The following is a 14,374-nucleotide window of genomic DNA, read 5'->3' on the forward strand; positions in this document are numbered from 1 at the left end:
AAAGACAGAAAAAATGAAGCCAAACTGGAAATGCCCAAAACTCAGTTTTATTTAGTAGCTCGAAAAGTGATTCAGTCCACAGAGACCTCATCTTAAAATACACACGTTTGAAGCAGAAATATACTATTTTGACAGCCTAGTACAAAACATGGCTGTGGTCTCTAAAGCTAATGTACCTCTTTCTGACAGCTGAATGGGTGATGAAATTTTATATAACTCATTCGTTTAAATTGTATTCGAGATTTAAGTTATGCACAGTTGGGCGCTTTGAGCTACAGGTTGGTGCAAATTTATCTTGTTCTAAGTTGCACAAAAATGGATCCTAAGGATGATAGAAATGTAGTTTTAAGCCTGCTGTTTGGTAGCCAATATTAGCACATCTTACAATTAGACTGGTGCCTTATGAAGCTAGGCAGTCAGTACAAGTGTTACTTGATGCTTACATAAGAGCTCTGGCCTGAATTATAGTCACTTCATATTTTAAAAAAAACCTACAAAAGGCAGCAGAAAACTGATCTCTTTAGCAAATCCTGTACACAAACCAATGCCTGGCGTGAGATTATATTTAATATCTGGATCTTTTTTTTTTGTTCGCGAGAGCTTAAAATATTTATTTCCTGAGCTTTTCAAACCAAGATACTACCAGACACCATAATAAACATATAAAATAAGGAGCAAGTTTTTGTGTTTTGTAAAAACATGATCCAAGACTTACTGAAAGCTGACAAACAGCAGACAGACTTTTAACACAATTACTCTGAGGGCCATTTGTTAAAGAGTACCTAAGCTGACCCGAGCGCTGGATTCTCTGTGGGCGATGTTATTCTGAAGCTGAAATGTCGCTTATGCTTGAAAAGAATGCATGAAAAGCTCTGGACATGTGTGCACATGAACATTGTGCGGATGTCTACGCTTTGTGTTGAGAAAGAAAGAAATTTTGATAAAGTGTAGCCTGTCAAGTTTGTGTGTGTGTGTGTGTGTGTGTGTGTGTAGTTCAGAGTGCTGGTTAAATGAGAGGGGTAATGCTATAGCTTTGTGAGAGCAACACGGGGCCTAACTCAGCATTAGTCCGACTGATCTCCATTTGTTCCACTCTTGTAGAGAGAGGCAGGGAGAGAGAGAGCAAGGGAGAGAAAAAAGGGGTACGGAGAGATAGAGGAAGCGGGATGGATTACATAACCATTTGGGGGAGAAAAAGAGGAAAAATAATAATCTGTAACAAGTGAGCCAGCTAAATTTGAATGATGTATTAGGAGAGAGTGATATTATACCCCTTTCGTCAAACTGACAGGTCATTAATTATTCATGAGCTCCGGAAGTACTTCCGGAGCTCCGGAAGTAGGAAGTAATTAAGGAAGTAATAAAAATATGATATTCATAAAAATATGATATTCATAAAAATATGATATTCATAAAAATATAATTGATTATTTAGAAAGTTTCTTATATATCAAAATAGCATTCTTTTATTTCTTTAAGCAATTACATTTTTTTTTTTTTTTTTATGCTCAAAAAACGCCATCTGGTGGCGGGTCAGTGTGTGTGTGCGCGCGCGCCCGCGCGCGCCCGAGGCTGTGTGTCTGGGCGTGCGGGGGCGCGCCCGTGTCTCCGGACCGTGCTCTCTCGCTCGGGCTCCGTGCTCATGTGTTTAAAAATGTATTAAACCATATTAAAATTGTTTAGTTAAACTTGTGCTTTTGTAACGTTCAGTATGGCCACAAACACATGCTGCATGCCTTGGGGGAAAACTTTATTTCGATTTATATGCATTTGTAGATTTAGAATAAAACTCATACTGATGTGACAATAAAAGTGATTTGATTTGATACTCAGAAAAAACTCGCGATCCCCTAACCCTAACCCTCCTTAGAAACATAAGCAGGGAAAACTCCTTAAAAAACCCTCCGCGTTTTCTCCAAAACCCTACAATAACTTGTTAGGGTACCCCCTCTATTCCCAAAACCTTATATTCGATAACAGGGGAAATCCTGAAAAAATCCTTAGTCTTTTTTCTCAAATTCAGCGCCCCGCGGCTCCCTTCATGCTCAGCCAAACAAAGCCAAAACTCCTTTAAAAAAAAATTTCTCCGCGATTTCTCCAAATCCCTAGAATAACTTGTTAGCTACCCCTCTATTCCCAAAACCTTATATTCGATAACAGGGAAAATCCTTAGTCTTTTTTCTTCAAAAACTTCCCTCTTACTAGCAACCTCTAAAATTCAACGCACACTCTAAGTTCTACCTCGCTCTTAATCTCCGATCCACAACTTCTTGCAGAGCACAATTTTTTCCTGCTTGTTCGCTCCCCGCTCTGCTCCCGAATGCGCTGCTTACCTCGTTCGAAATTTGCGCCGGAGACCAACTCCCCCCCTTACTTCGCCCCGCTGCCAATCACATAACTATTGCACCGCTCCCTTCGCACCCCGGTTAGCCAATCCGCTCCAGGTTCGATTTTTATGATCTCCCGCTCAGGTTAAGACTACCCCCGAGCTCCCAGAAGACCCCTGCCTTCAGCCATATCAACAACTGGAACCGCTCAGACTGCTTGCGAGTTCGCATAGGGAGCGGCCGATTTCAACAGCAACTTGCGTCTCTTTCCTTATCCGCATATCATTCGGTAAGTGTTAATCTTCCTCTCTAACTACATTTTTGCATTTTCCTTTTTACCATTCTGTCAATCCTTTCATTTAAAAAAATAAATAAATATCACAATGGTTTGTAACAGGTACAATACACCATCCATCCATCCATTCGCCTCCACTTATCCTTTTCTCAGGCTCGCGCGGTGCGCTGGAGCCTATCCCACGTACAATACACTTTAAAATATATATAAGCTCCACTTTTAACTCCCGTAAAAGTTTATACATTACATGTCTACATCACCTATCATGGCCTCATCGGGTATCTCATATCATCATGTTATTGTTATGTTATGCTCCTTTGATATTTTGCTAGTTTGCGTGTTTTAAAACTCTTTTTGTTTTTCTTTATATTTTTAGACCCAGATGTGTTAACCTGATCCCTGCGAAACACCAGCTCTGCGTGGATTTTGACCGCGAGTGACCGGATGTTGTTTCCGGCCTGAGGTTGCCTGAAATGCCTTGAGGCTCGTTTGAAAGATTGCGCCCGAGACCAACTCCGCCTCCAAGGCATGCCTACCTTTAGCTGCCACCAGTGAGATATCAGAGCCGGGCTCCACATATCCAATCAGGAGCACGAGCAAGACAGCTTTTGCAGACTCTCCAGAAATATACAAGTCCTTACCAACTGCTCTGCAACCCAGTGTTTCTGGTCCCCTCACTAACATCGCTTTTTGAGATATTTTTTATGAACCACCAAAAAAGCAATTTTACCCCACAGACTGGGTCTGAGGGCAGCAGCGGGGACAAATGATTGTAATGAAGCGACGGACATTTCATGGCTGGTCTTGCATAATCGTGAGTTATTATGTCATATGGTGATAAGTACATAGTTTTGCAAGAGGCATACAAGCACTGTGGAAAAAGTAATCATAAAACTGTTTTTGTGAACACCCTACGTTATGCTTTAAAAAATGTGATACATGTAATGTGATCATCAAAGAACATGATTTTTAAAAAAAAAAAACTTTTATTCTTATGCTTTTAAAGTATGTCAGATTATCTTAAAACACTTATTTGTATGTTATAATGTTTTTCTTACACCATGTGTAATTTTTATAGACACCTTATTCATTGTATCAATGTGTAATTATGTATCTTTGATAAATAAATAAAATATTTAATCTTGTATTTGTGTACTTTCTGGTGATTCAATAAAAAATTAGTCACATATCGCTCTGATAAACACAGATGGCTGAAAGAAATGTTTGATGGAACAAAGGAAACAAGTGTCTTGCTGCTAAACTTTTAAGTCACCATGGTTTAAATGAGAAAGTCTGTATGTAAAACATGAAAAACTCCATATCAGTGATATCTACAAAGGTGTACTCATTTCTTTGTAATGGTACTTTACTGTTCCAATGAAACAAAAAGAAAATCTCATTTTTAAAGTACATTTTTCGGCCACCCTGACCTATTTTCAGGGGCAAGAATGTTGATGTTAGACTGTGTTTTAAATCAGGTTGTGATCTTAAACTAACTATCACAGCACTGATTTCAGTTGTAATGTCAATTAGAATCCCAATTTGGCTTTTCTCCAGTCAGTGTTATGGTGAAATTTAACTTGTTCTTTTGTGTAATTGCACATGGCCCAGCAAAGGACCCCTTAGTAAACTGTACAGCATAAGTTTTCAATTCACTTTTGTCAGAAAACTTCACAGTATGAGAAGTTACAGCACAGTTTCTCCAAACGTGTGGTTCTTTTTCAGCCAGCGTGCTTTTAGAGCATCTACATTAGCTCATGTAGTAAAAGTACAATCAGTAAGTGTACTTTAACATTTGAGATTCCGAGTCACTCTTGCTTAGATCATGTGAACTATATCATGAACCTTTTTTTGTATAATGCATCAAACGTGTTCAAATCAGTTTATTTTCAATTTATTTTAACTAATCTAGAGACAAGCAACTCCTTTTTAGCTTCTGTTATGTATTTACCTCTCACACCTTAATCTAGATGTTAGTGTTCTCAGAGTTAACATGTCTCATGTTGCCATGTTGTATTTCTAATACCCAGCCTCAGTGTTCGCCCTGTTGACCCTCAAATCCAAACACCAATGATCTAGATATTCACAAAATTCATAAGGAGATTCTTAAGGTCTTAAGTTTTGTTGTTTTTATGTTTTACAAAAAAAAACTTCACATTTTTTATATTTTTAAACGAAAGTGACATGCAAGGATATTTTTCTTTAGTGATGTTGCTTCAGCAATCTCAAATACTAATTATTCTGGGAATTTTTATGGTCAAACTATGTGATTTTCCAAATGTGTGTGTGTGGAGTAAAATGACCTTGTTCTTATGATGTTGTCACCGTGAATCATTCAGGATTAACAACACAAATTGTATCGATAGCAGAAACAATCTTATAACTTATAATTCTCACACGTTACCGCTAGTTTTACAAACGCAGTCTTCTTCAGCTCTGTTTATGTAGCTTTTATGAAACTGATTTTCCATAGTACAAGTAGAATTTAATTTTTCTTTGCTCTCCAGTATAAATGCAATAATTTGCAGGCTTTTTACTGAAACTCTCACAATGCAACACTCAATGCTCAGAGCTTCATATATCAACAGCTCTGAAAATATCTTCTTTTTTAAAGTAATGTAGGACAGGATCTCTCACTCTCTGTGTCTCAAAAAAACCCCAACTAAACTGGCAATCACCACTAAACAAATGAAAGTAGTTTATGGCTTTTTTATCAGCTGCATTTCTTTCATTTATGTATTGATCCCATTGTTTATTGGTAATGCTTTTAGGTCACTGTTTTAGCATGTCTGCCTCACACTCCATTTAAACAGTTTAACAGATAGTGGGGTCTGGTAAGGAAGTTGGGGGGAAGCAGACAACTCCACAGGAAGAGTCTTTTTGTCTTTTCTCCACTGTAAAAGATAGCAAGGCAGTGTGAAACTTTCTTTGCGGGAAAGACAAAACTGAGAGCCATGCTAGGCTCAGTGAGAGACTCTGCTCACCCTCTGCCCCAGCGATGCCAGTCCCTCACCAAGCTTGATTTCTGTTCTTTGTCTTGATTAAAGAATGTTAGCTACCGCTCATCGCTTGTCTGCAGGCTTTATTAAACGGAAAACTTCCACAACAACCTCTAAACAGTGGTTTATGGCTTTTTGTCACCTGCAACACCATGTAACACTTGGATGTTAGATTCTTTTACCAGTCAGTGTTGTTAGCCCCAACCCCCAGGCTCCAGGTGTCTGAGCTCTAACCCTGGCTGCCAAATGTCCCCCTGAGGCCTTTGTGCCTTTTACCACCAGACTAAGTTTGTAGTCCTATCTACTAATATTATTTTATTTTTTTATTATAGCACAAGTTTCAGTTAGGTTACTACTTTGACTTCCTCAATTTGAGCACATTTCTGACCCGATACTTTATCAAGCTTTTACTCGAGTGTTTTTGACACTAGCAGCTGTACTTCTACTTAAGTGAAAATTGCCTGCAATTTTGCCACCTCAGTTGCCACTTTTCTGGAGTTTGTACACTTTTTATATTGAAACGTTCAACGTTTTACGTGTTATCCTTGATCACAGTTCTAAACAAGTTAACTTTCTTCACTTCAAAGTAACCCAAAAAAGAAACTATATGTCCAGTTCTCTTTACTCCAAACCTGGTTTAAGGCTATGCTGTTGTTGTGATATGGCCATACAAATAATATTAAGTTTAATTAATCTTTTAAAAAAATGGCTGCTTCATGGCTACCTGTTCAGAGAATTTGCAGACTTTTATGGAAACTGTCACAATGTAACACTCTCACTGTCAAAACAGGGTTGATCCATGTTTCTATGAACACTGATTAATATATCAACAGCTCTGAAAATCCTTTTTTTTTTTTTAAGTAAAGCAGAACAGGATCTCTGTATCTCTAAAAATCCCAACAAAACTGGCAATCACCTCTAAACAAATGGAAGTAGTTTATGGATCTTTATCACCTGCAACACCATGTAACACCTAGATGTTAGACTCTTTTACCATCACATTTGCAAGGGTTTATGTGTTATCCTTGATCACAGTTCTAAATAAGTTAACTTTCTTGACATAAAAGTAGCCCAAAGAAGACAAATATATGTCCAGTTCTTTTTTACTCCAAACCTACTGATCGGAAAACATTATGTGATGCTGGAAGTTTTCATCCTATCCATCTGCAAAACAAGTTTACCTGTAAGCCAACACATTAGACGTAAGCAAATTTGTGAAATTCCTGAACAATGTGCTTTGTGGAGTAGCAGTAGTACTAGAACTAGTACTAGTAGTCCTAGTATTCTGCAGCAACCAGGCTTCAAGAGTGATCACTCTTCTGGCTTTCAAATGGTGAAAACATGTCACAGTCTTAACCGCAAATCAGAAATGTTGGTAAATTTAAAAAGGAATTTAAACGTCAGCTTTGACATAGACACAGACTTTATTAATGCCACACTCAGGAAATTCACATGTTACACATGATTTAGTTCACCTGCTAAATCCCCAGAGCAATAACCACATCAGCATCATTAGCCTGAGTGTTGATCCTCCAGGTGAGTGAGTGGAGTTGAGTGTGTGTGTGTGTGTGTGTGTGTGTGTGTGTGTGTGTGTGTGTGTGTGTGTGTGTGTGTGTGTGTGTGTGTGTGTGTGTGTGTGTGTGTGTGTGATCAGAGGTGAAGCTGCTTTCTGCAAAGTCTCATCAACAACCAGGAAGAGTCTAAAAGCACTAAATATGAAACAGACCATTTACCATACCCAACACTGAGCTCCTGCACAGTCAGATGGAGTGAAACATAATGTCCCAGTGGTGTTCTGTTGGATTTAGCAGGTGAGCGTTGTTGCCAGTCAAAACCTTTTTGGAAACTCTTTACAAGAATCAATGTAATTATTTGTTTTACTTGAATCAAATGTATTGGTTTATATACCTGAAATAAAACTTTTTTTTGGAAACCCGTTACATCAAATAAAACTTTCTTGGAAAAGCATTGCAAGAATCAATCGAGTTATTTGTTTTACCCCATTCAAATCTATTGGTTTCATTACATCAAATTAAATAATTTTGGAAACCCGTTACATCAAATAAAACTTTCTTGGAAAAACTTTACAAGAATCAATGTAATTATTTGTTTTACTTGAATCAAATGTAATGGTTTATATACCTGAAATAAAACTTTTTTGGAAACCCTGTACATGAAGTAAAAGGTTTTTGATCTTGTAAGTTCTGGCTTTAATATTTTCAGCTGATAAAGTGAACTTCATACAAACTCTGTGTTAGAAAAAGGGGATAGTTTACTACATGCTATAAAAACACAATCCTTAATCTTTTATTTTGCAACTTTATCTTTCTGTTCTGGTTTTTAGAGTGATTGTTTTATTGACTGGTACTTTGGGAATCACCCTGTTGTGAGAAAAGGATAAGCTGGGAGAGAATACAGCATTATACAAGCAGAGTGTTTTAGCTGTATCCGTAGATCTAAGACATAAACCTGTTGTTAAAAAAGAATAGTTAACTGAAGTGCAGATTTAATTTTAAATTATTTCACGAACTGTCCAGGAATTACAGAGAGCTTTATACTGATATGGTAAAATTCTCTGAGTGTATTGGTTGTATATGACAAGTATTTGTAAATCATTAGTAGTTACTCTTGCATAGGTGTTTTGCTTGTTTTAAATTTGTGCACTATTTATTTTTATTTTTTGTATTTTGTAATGAATCTCTAATTCACTTTTTCTTGTTGGCCTTGTTGTGTGTACCTCACAAGTCAAATTATACATTGTGATGGAGCAGTCACAATACACCCGCACGAGACACAGTTTGATTTTTCTAACACAGAGTTTGTATGAAGTTCACTTTATCAGCTGAAAACATTAAAGCCAGAACTTACAAGATCAAAAACCTTTTACTTCATGTACAGGGTTTCCAAAAAAGTTTTATTTCAGGTATATAAACCATTACATTTGATTCAAGTAAAACAAATAATTACATTGATTCTTGTAAAGTTTTTCCAAGAAAGTTTTATTTGATGTAACGGGTTTCCAAAATTATTTAATTTGATGTATTGAAACCAATAGATTTGAATGGGGTAAAACAAATAACTCGATTGATTCTTGCAATGCTTTTCCAAGAAAGTTTTATTTGATGTAACGGGTTTCCAAAAAAAAGTTTTATTTCAGGTATATAAACCAATACATTTGATTCAAGTAAAACAAATAATTACATTGATTCTTGTAAAGAGTTTCCAAAAAGGTTTTGACTGGCAACAACGCTCACCTGCTAAATCCAACAGAACACCACTGGGACATTATGTTTCACTCCATCTGACTGTGCAGGAGCTCAGTGTTGGGTATGGTAAATGGTCTGTTTCATATTTAGTGCTTTTAGACTCTTCCTGGTTGTTGATGAGACTTTGCAGAAAGCAGCTTCACCTCTGATCACACACACACACACACACACACACACACACACACACACACACACACACACACACACACACACACACACACACACACTCAACTCCACTCACTCACCTGGAGGATCAACACTCAGGCTAATGATGCTGATGTGGTTATTGCTCTGGGGATTTAGCAGGTGAACTAAATCATGTGTAACATGTGAATTTCCTGAGTGTGGCATTAATAAAGTCTGTGTCTATGTCAAAGCTGACGTTTAAATTCCTTTTTAAATTTACCAACATTTCTGATTTGCAGTTAAGACTGTGACATGTTTTCACCATTTGAAAGCCAGAAGAGTGATCACTCTTGAAGCCTGGTTGCTGCAGAATACTAGGACTACTAGTACTAGTTCTAGTACTACTGCTACTCCACAAAGCACATTGTTCAGGAATTTCACAAATTTGCTTACGTCTAATGTGTTGGCTTACAGGTAAACTTGTTTTGCAGATGGATAGGATGAAAACTTCCAGCATCACATAATGTTTTCCGATCAGTAGGTTTGGAGTAAAAAAGAACTGGACATATATTTGTCTTCTTTGGGCTACTTTTATGTCAAGAAAGTTAACTTATTTAGAACTGTGATCAAGGATAACACATAAACCCTTGCAAATGTGATGGTAAAAGAGTCTAACATCTAGGTGTTACATGGTGTTGCAGGTGATAAAGATCCATAAACTACTTCCATTTGTTTAGAGGTGATTGCCAGTTTTGTTGGGATTTTTAGAGATACAGAGATCCTGTTCTGCTTTACTTAAAAAAAAAAAAAAAGGATTTTCAGAGCTGTTGATATATTAATCAGTGTTCATAGAAACATGGATCAACCCTGTTTTGACAGTGAGAGTGTTACATTGTGACAGTTTCCATAAAAGTCTGCAAATTCTCTGAACAGGTAGCCATGAAGCAGCCATTTTTTTAAAAGATTAATTAAACTTAATATTATTTGTATGGCCATATCACAACAACAGCATAGCCTTAAACCAGGTTTGGAGTAAAGAGAACTGGACATATAGTTTCTTTTTTGGGTTACTTTGAAGTGAAGAAAGTTAACTTGTTTAGAACTGTGATCAAGGATAACACGTAAAACGTTGAACGTTTCAATATAAAAAGTGTACAAACTCCAGAAAAGTGGCAACTGAGGTGGCAAAATTGCAGGCAATTTTCACTTAAGTAGAAGTACAGCTGCTAGTGTCAAAAACACTCGAGTAAAAGCTTGATAAAGTATCGGGTCAGAAATGTGCTCAAATTGAGGAAGTCAAAGTAGTAACCTAACTGAAACTTGTGCTATAATAAAAAAATAAAATAATATTAGTAGATAGGACTACAAACTTAGTCTGGTGGTAAAAGGCACAAAGGCCTCAGGGGGACATTTGGCAGCCAGGGTTAGAGCTCAGACACCTGGAGCCTGGGGGTTGGGGCTAACAACACTGACTGGTAAAAGAATCTAACATCCAAGTGTTACATGGTGTTGCAGGTGACAAAAAGCCATAAACCACTGTTTAGAGGTTGTTGTGGAAGTTTTCCGTTTAATAAAGCCTGCAGACAAGCGATGAGCGGTAGCTAACATTCTTTAATCAAGACAAAGAACAGAAATCAAGCTTGGTGAGGGACTGGCATCGCTGGGGCAGAGGGTGAGCAGAGTCTCTCACTGAGCCTAGCATGGCTCTCAGTTTTGTCTTTCCCGCAAAGAAAGTTTCACACTGCCTTGCTATCTTTTACAGTGGAGAAAAGACAAAAAGACTCTTCCTGTGGAGTTGTCTGCTTCCCCCCAACTTCCTTACCAGACCCCACTATCTGTTAAACTGTTTAAATGGAGTGTGAGGCAGACATGCTAAAACAGTGACCTAAAAGCATTACCAATAAACAATGGGATCAATACATAAATGAAAGAAATGCAGCTGATAAAAAAGCCATAAACTACTTTCATTTGTTTAGTGGTGATTGCCAGTTTAGTTGGGGTTTTTTTGAGACACAGAGAGTGAGAGATCCTGTCCTACATTACTTTAAAAAAGAAGATATTTTCAGAGCTGTTGATATATGAAGCTCTGAGCATTGAGTGTTGCATTGTGAGAGTTTCAGTAAAAAGCCTGCAAATTATTGCATTTATACTGGAGAGCAAAGAAAAATTAAATTCTACTTGTACTATGGAAAATCAGTTTCATAAAAGCTACATAAACAGAGCTGAAGAAGACTGCGTTTGTAAAACTAGCGGTAACGTGTGAGAATTATAAGTTATAAGATTGTTTCTGCTATCGATACAATTTGTGTTGTTAATCCTGAATGATTCACGGTGACAACATCATAAGAACAAGGTCATTTTACTCCACACACACACATTTGGAAAATCACATAGTTTGACCATAAAAATTCCCAGAATAATTAGTATTTGAGATTGCTGAAGCAACATCACTAAAGAAAAATATCCTTGCATGTCACTTTCGTTTAAAAATATAAAAAATGTGAAGTTTTTTTTTGTAAAACATAAAAACAACAAAACTTAAGACCTTAAGAATCTCCTTATGAATTTTGTGAATATCTAGATCATTGGTGTTTGGATTTGAGGGTCAACAGGGCGAACACTGAGGCTGGGTATTAGAAATACAACATGGCAACATGAGACATGTTAACTCTGAGAACACTAACATCTAGATTAAGGTGTGAGAGGTAAATACATAACAGAAGCTAAAAAGGAGTTGCTTGTCTCTAGATTAGTTAAAATAAATTGAAAATAAACTGATTTGAACACGTTTGATGCATTATACAAAAAAAGGTTCATGATATAGTTCACATGATCTAAGCAAGAGTGACTCGGAATCTCAAATGTTAAAGTACACTTACTGATTGTACTTTTACTACATGAGCTAATGTAGATGCTCTAAAAGCACGCTGGCTGAAAAAGAACCACACGTTTGGAGAAACTGTGCTGTAACTTCTCATACTGTGAAGTTTTCTGACAAAAGTGAATTGAAAACTTATGCTGTACAGTTTACTAAGGGGTCCTTTGCTGGGCCATGTGCAATTACACAAAAGAACAAGTTAAATTTCACCATAACACTGACTGGAGAAAAGCCAAATTGGGATTCTAATTGACATTACAACTGAAATCAGTGCTGTGATAGTTAGTTTAAGATCACAACCTGATTTAAAACACAGTCTAACATCAACATTCTTGCCCCTGAAAATAGGTCAGGGTGGCCGAAAAATGTACTTTAAAAATGAGATTTTCTTTTTGTTTCATTGGAACAGTAAAGTACCATTACAAAGAAATGAGTACACCTTTGTAGATATCACTGATATGGAGTTTTTCATGTTTTACATACAGACTTTCTCATTTAAACCATGGTGACTTAAAAGTTTAGCAGCAAGACACTTGTTTCCTTTGTTCCATCAAACATTTCTTTCAGCCATCTGTGTTTATCAGAGCGATATGTGACTAATTTTTTATTGAATCACCAGAAAGTACACAAATACAAGATTAAATATTTTATTTATTTATCAAAGATACATAATTACACATTGATACAATGAATAAGGTGTCTATAAAAATTACACATGGTGTAAGAAAAACATTATAACATACAAATAAGTGTTTTAAGATAATCTGACATACTTTAAAAGCATAAGAATAAAAGTTTTTTTTTTTTTTTAAACTCATGTTCTTTGATGATCACATTACATGTATCACATTTTTTAAAGCATAACGTAGGGTGTTCACAAAAACAGTTTTATGATTACTTTTTCCACAGTGCTTGTATGCCTCTTGCAAAACTATGTACTTATCACCATATGACATAATAACTCACGATTATGCAAGACCAGCCATGAAATGTCCGTCGCTTCATTACAATCATTTGTCCCCGCTGCTACCCTCAGACCCAGTCTGTGGGGTAAAATTGCTTTTTTGGTGGTTCATAAAAAATATCTCAAAAAGCGATGTTAGTGAGGGGACCAGAAACACTGGGTTGCAGAGCAGTTGGTAAGGACTTGTATATTTCTGGAGAGTCTGCAAAAGCTGTCTTGCTCGTGCTCCTGATTGGATATGTGGAGCCCGGCTCTGATATCTCACTGGTGGCAGCTAAAGGTAGGCATGCCTTGGAGGCGGAGTTGGTCTCGGGCGCAATCTTTCAAACGAGCCTCAAGGCATTTCAGGCAACCTCAGGCCGGAAACAACATCCGGTCACTCGCGGTCAAAATCCACGCAGAGCTGGTGTTTCGCAGGGATCAGGTTAACACATCTGGGTCTAAAAATATAAAGAAAAACAAAAAGAGTTTTAAAACACGCAAACTAGCAAAATATCAAAGGAGCATAACATAACAATAACAAGATGATATGAGATACCCGATGAGGCCATGATAGGTGATGTAGACATGTAATGTATAAACTTTTACGGGAGTTAAAAGTGGAGCTTATATATATTTTAAAGTGTATTGTACGTGGGATAGGCTCCAGCGCACCGCGCGAGCCTGAGAAAAGGATAAGTGGAGGCGAATGGATGGATGGATGGTGTATTGTACCTGTTACAAACCATTGTGATATTTATTTATTTTTTTAAATGAAAGGATTGACAGAATGGTAAAAAGGAAAATGCAAAAATGTAGTTAGAGAGGAAGATTAACACTTACCGAATGATATGCGGATAAGGAAAGAGACGCAAGTTGCTGTTGAAATCGGCCGCTCCCTATGCGAACTCGCAAGCAGTCTGAGCGGTTCCAGTTGTTGATATGGCTGAAGGCAGGGGTCTTCTGGGAGCTCGGGGGTAGTCTTAACCTGAGCGGGAGATCATAAAAATCGGACCTGGAGCGGATTGGCTAACCGGGGTGCGAAGGGAGCGGTGCAATAGTTATGTGATTGGCAGCGGGGCGAAGTAAGGGGGGGAGTTGGTCTCCGGCGCAAATTTCGAACGAGGTAAGCAGCGCATTCGGGAGCAGAGCGGGGAGCGAACAAGCAGGAAAAAATTGTGCTCTGCAAGAAGTTGTGGATCGGAGATTAAGAGCGAGGTAGAACTTAGAGTGTGCGTTGAATTTTAGAGGTTGCTAGTAAGAGGGAAGTTTTTGAAGAAAAAAGACTAAGGATTTTCCCTGTTATCGAATATAAGGTTTTGGGAATAGAGGGGTAGCTAACAAGTTATTCTAGGGATTTGGAGAAATCGCGGAGAAATTTTTTTTTAAAGGAGTTTTGGCTTTGTTTGGCTGAGCATGAAGGGAGCCGCGGGGCGCTGAATTTGAGAAAAAAGACTAAGGATTTTTTCAGGATTTCCCCTGTTATCGAATATAAGGTTTTGGGAATAGAGGGGGTACCCTAACAAGTTATTGTAGGGTT

The 14,374-nt window shown here is 37.5% G+C and overlaps 2 long non-coding RNA genes across 2 annotated transcripts; one reads left to right on the forward strand and one right to left on the reverse strand.

Moving 5' to 3' along the window:
* The first annotated feature begins 2,455 nt into the window (after nt 1–2,455).
* On the forward strand, nt 2,456–3,767 carry LOC308391468. The gene is made up of 2 exons (XR_013970629.1): nt 2,456–2,616; nt 2,999–3,767. It is a non-coding gene; the product is annotated as an uncharacterized lncRNA (long non-coding RNA).
* Nucleotides 3,768–12,524: 8,757 nt separating this feature from the next.
* On the reverse strand, nt 12,525–13,832 carry LOC308391469. Its single transcript, XR_013970630.1, has 2 exons — nt 13,678–13,832; nt 12,525–13,295 (listed from the first exon to the last, which is right to left on the reverse strand). It is a non-coding gene; the product is annotated as an uncharacterized lncRNA (long non-coding RNA).
* Between the last annotated feature and the right edge of the window lie 542 nt (nt 13,833–14,374).

Source organism: Rhamphochromis sp. 'chilingali' (genome assembly GCF_963969265.1).
Source record: "Rhamphochromis sp. 'chilingali' genome assembly, contig: SCAFFOLD_109, whole genome shotgun sequence".
Taxonomy (NCBI): domain Eukaryota; kingdom Metazoa; phylum Chordata; class Actinopteri; order Cichliformes; family Cichlidae; genus Rhamphochromis; species Rhamphochromis sp. 'chilingali'.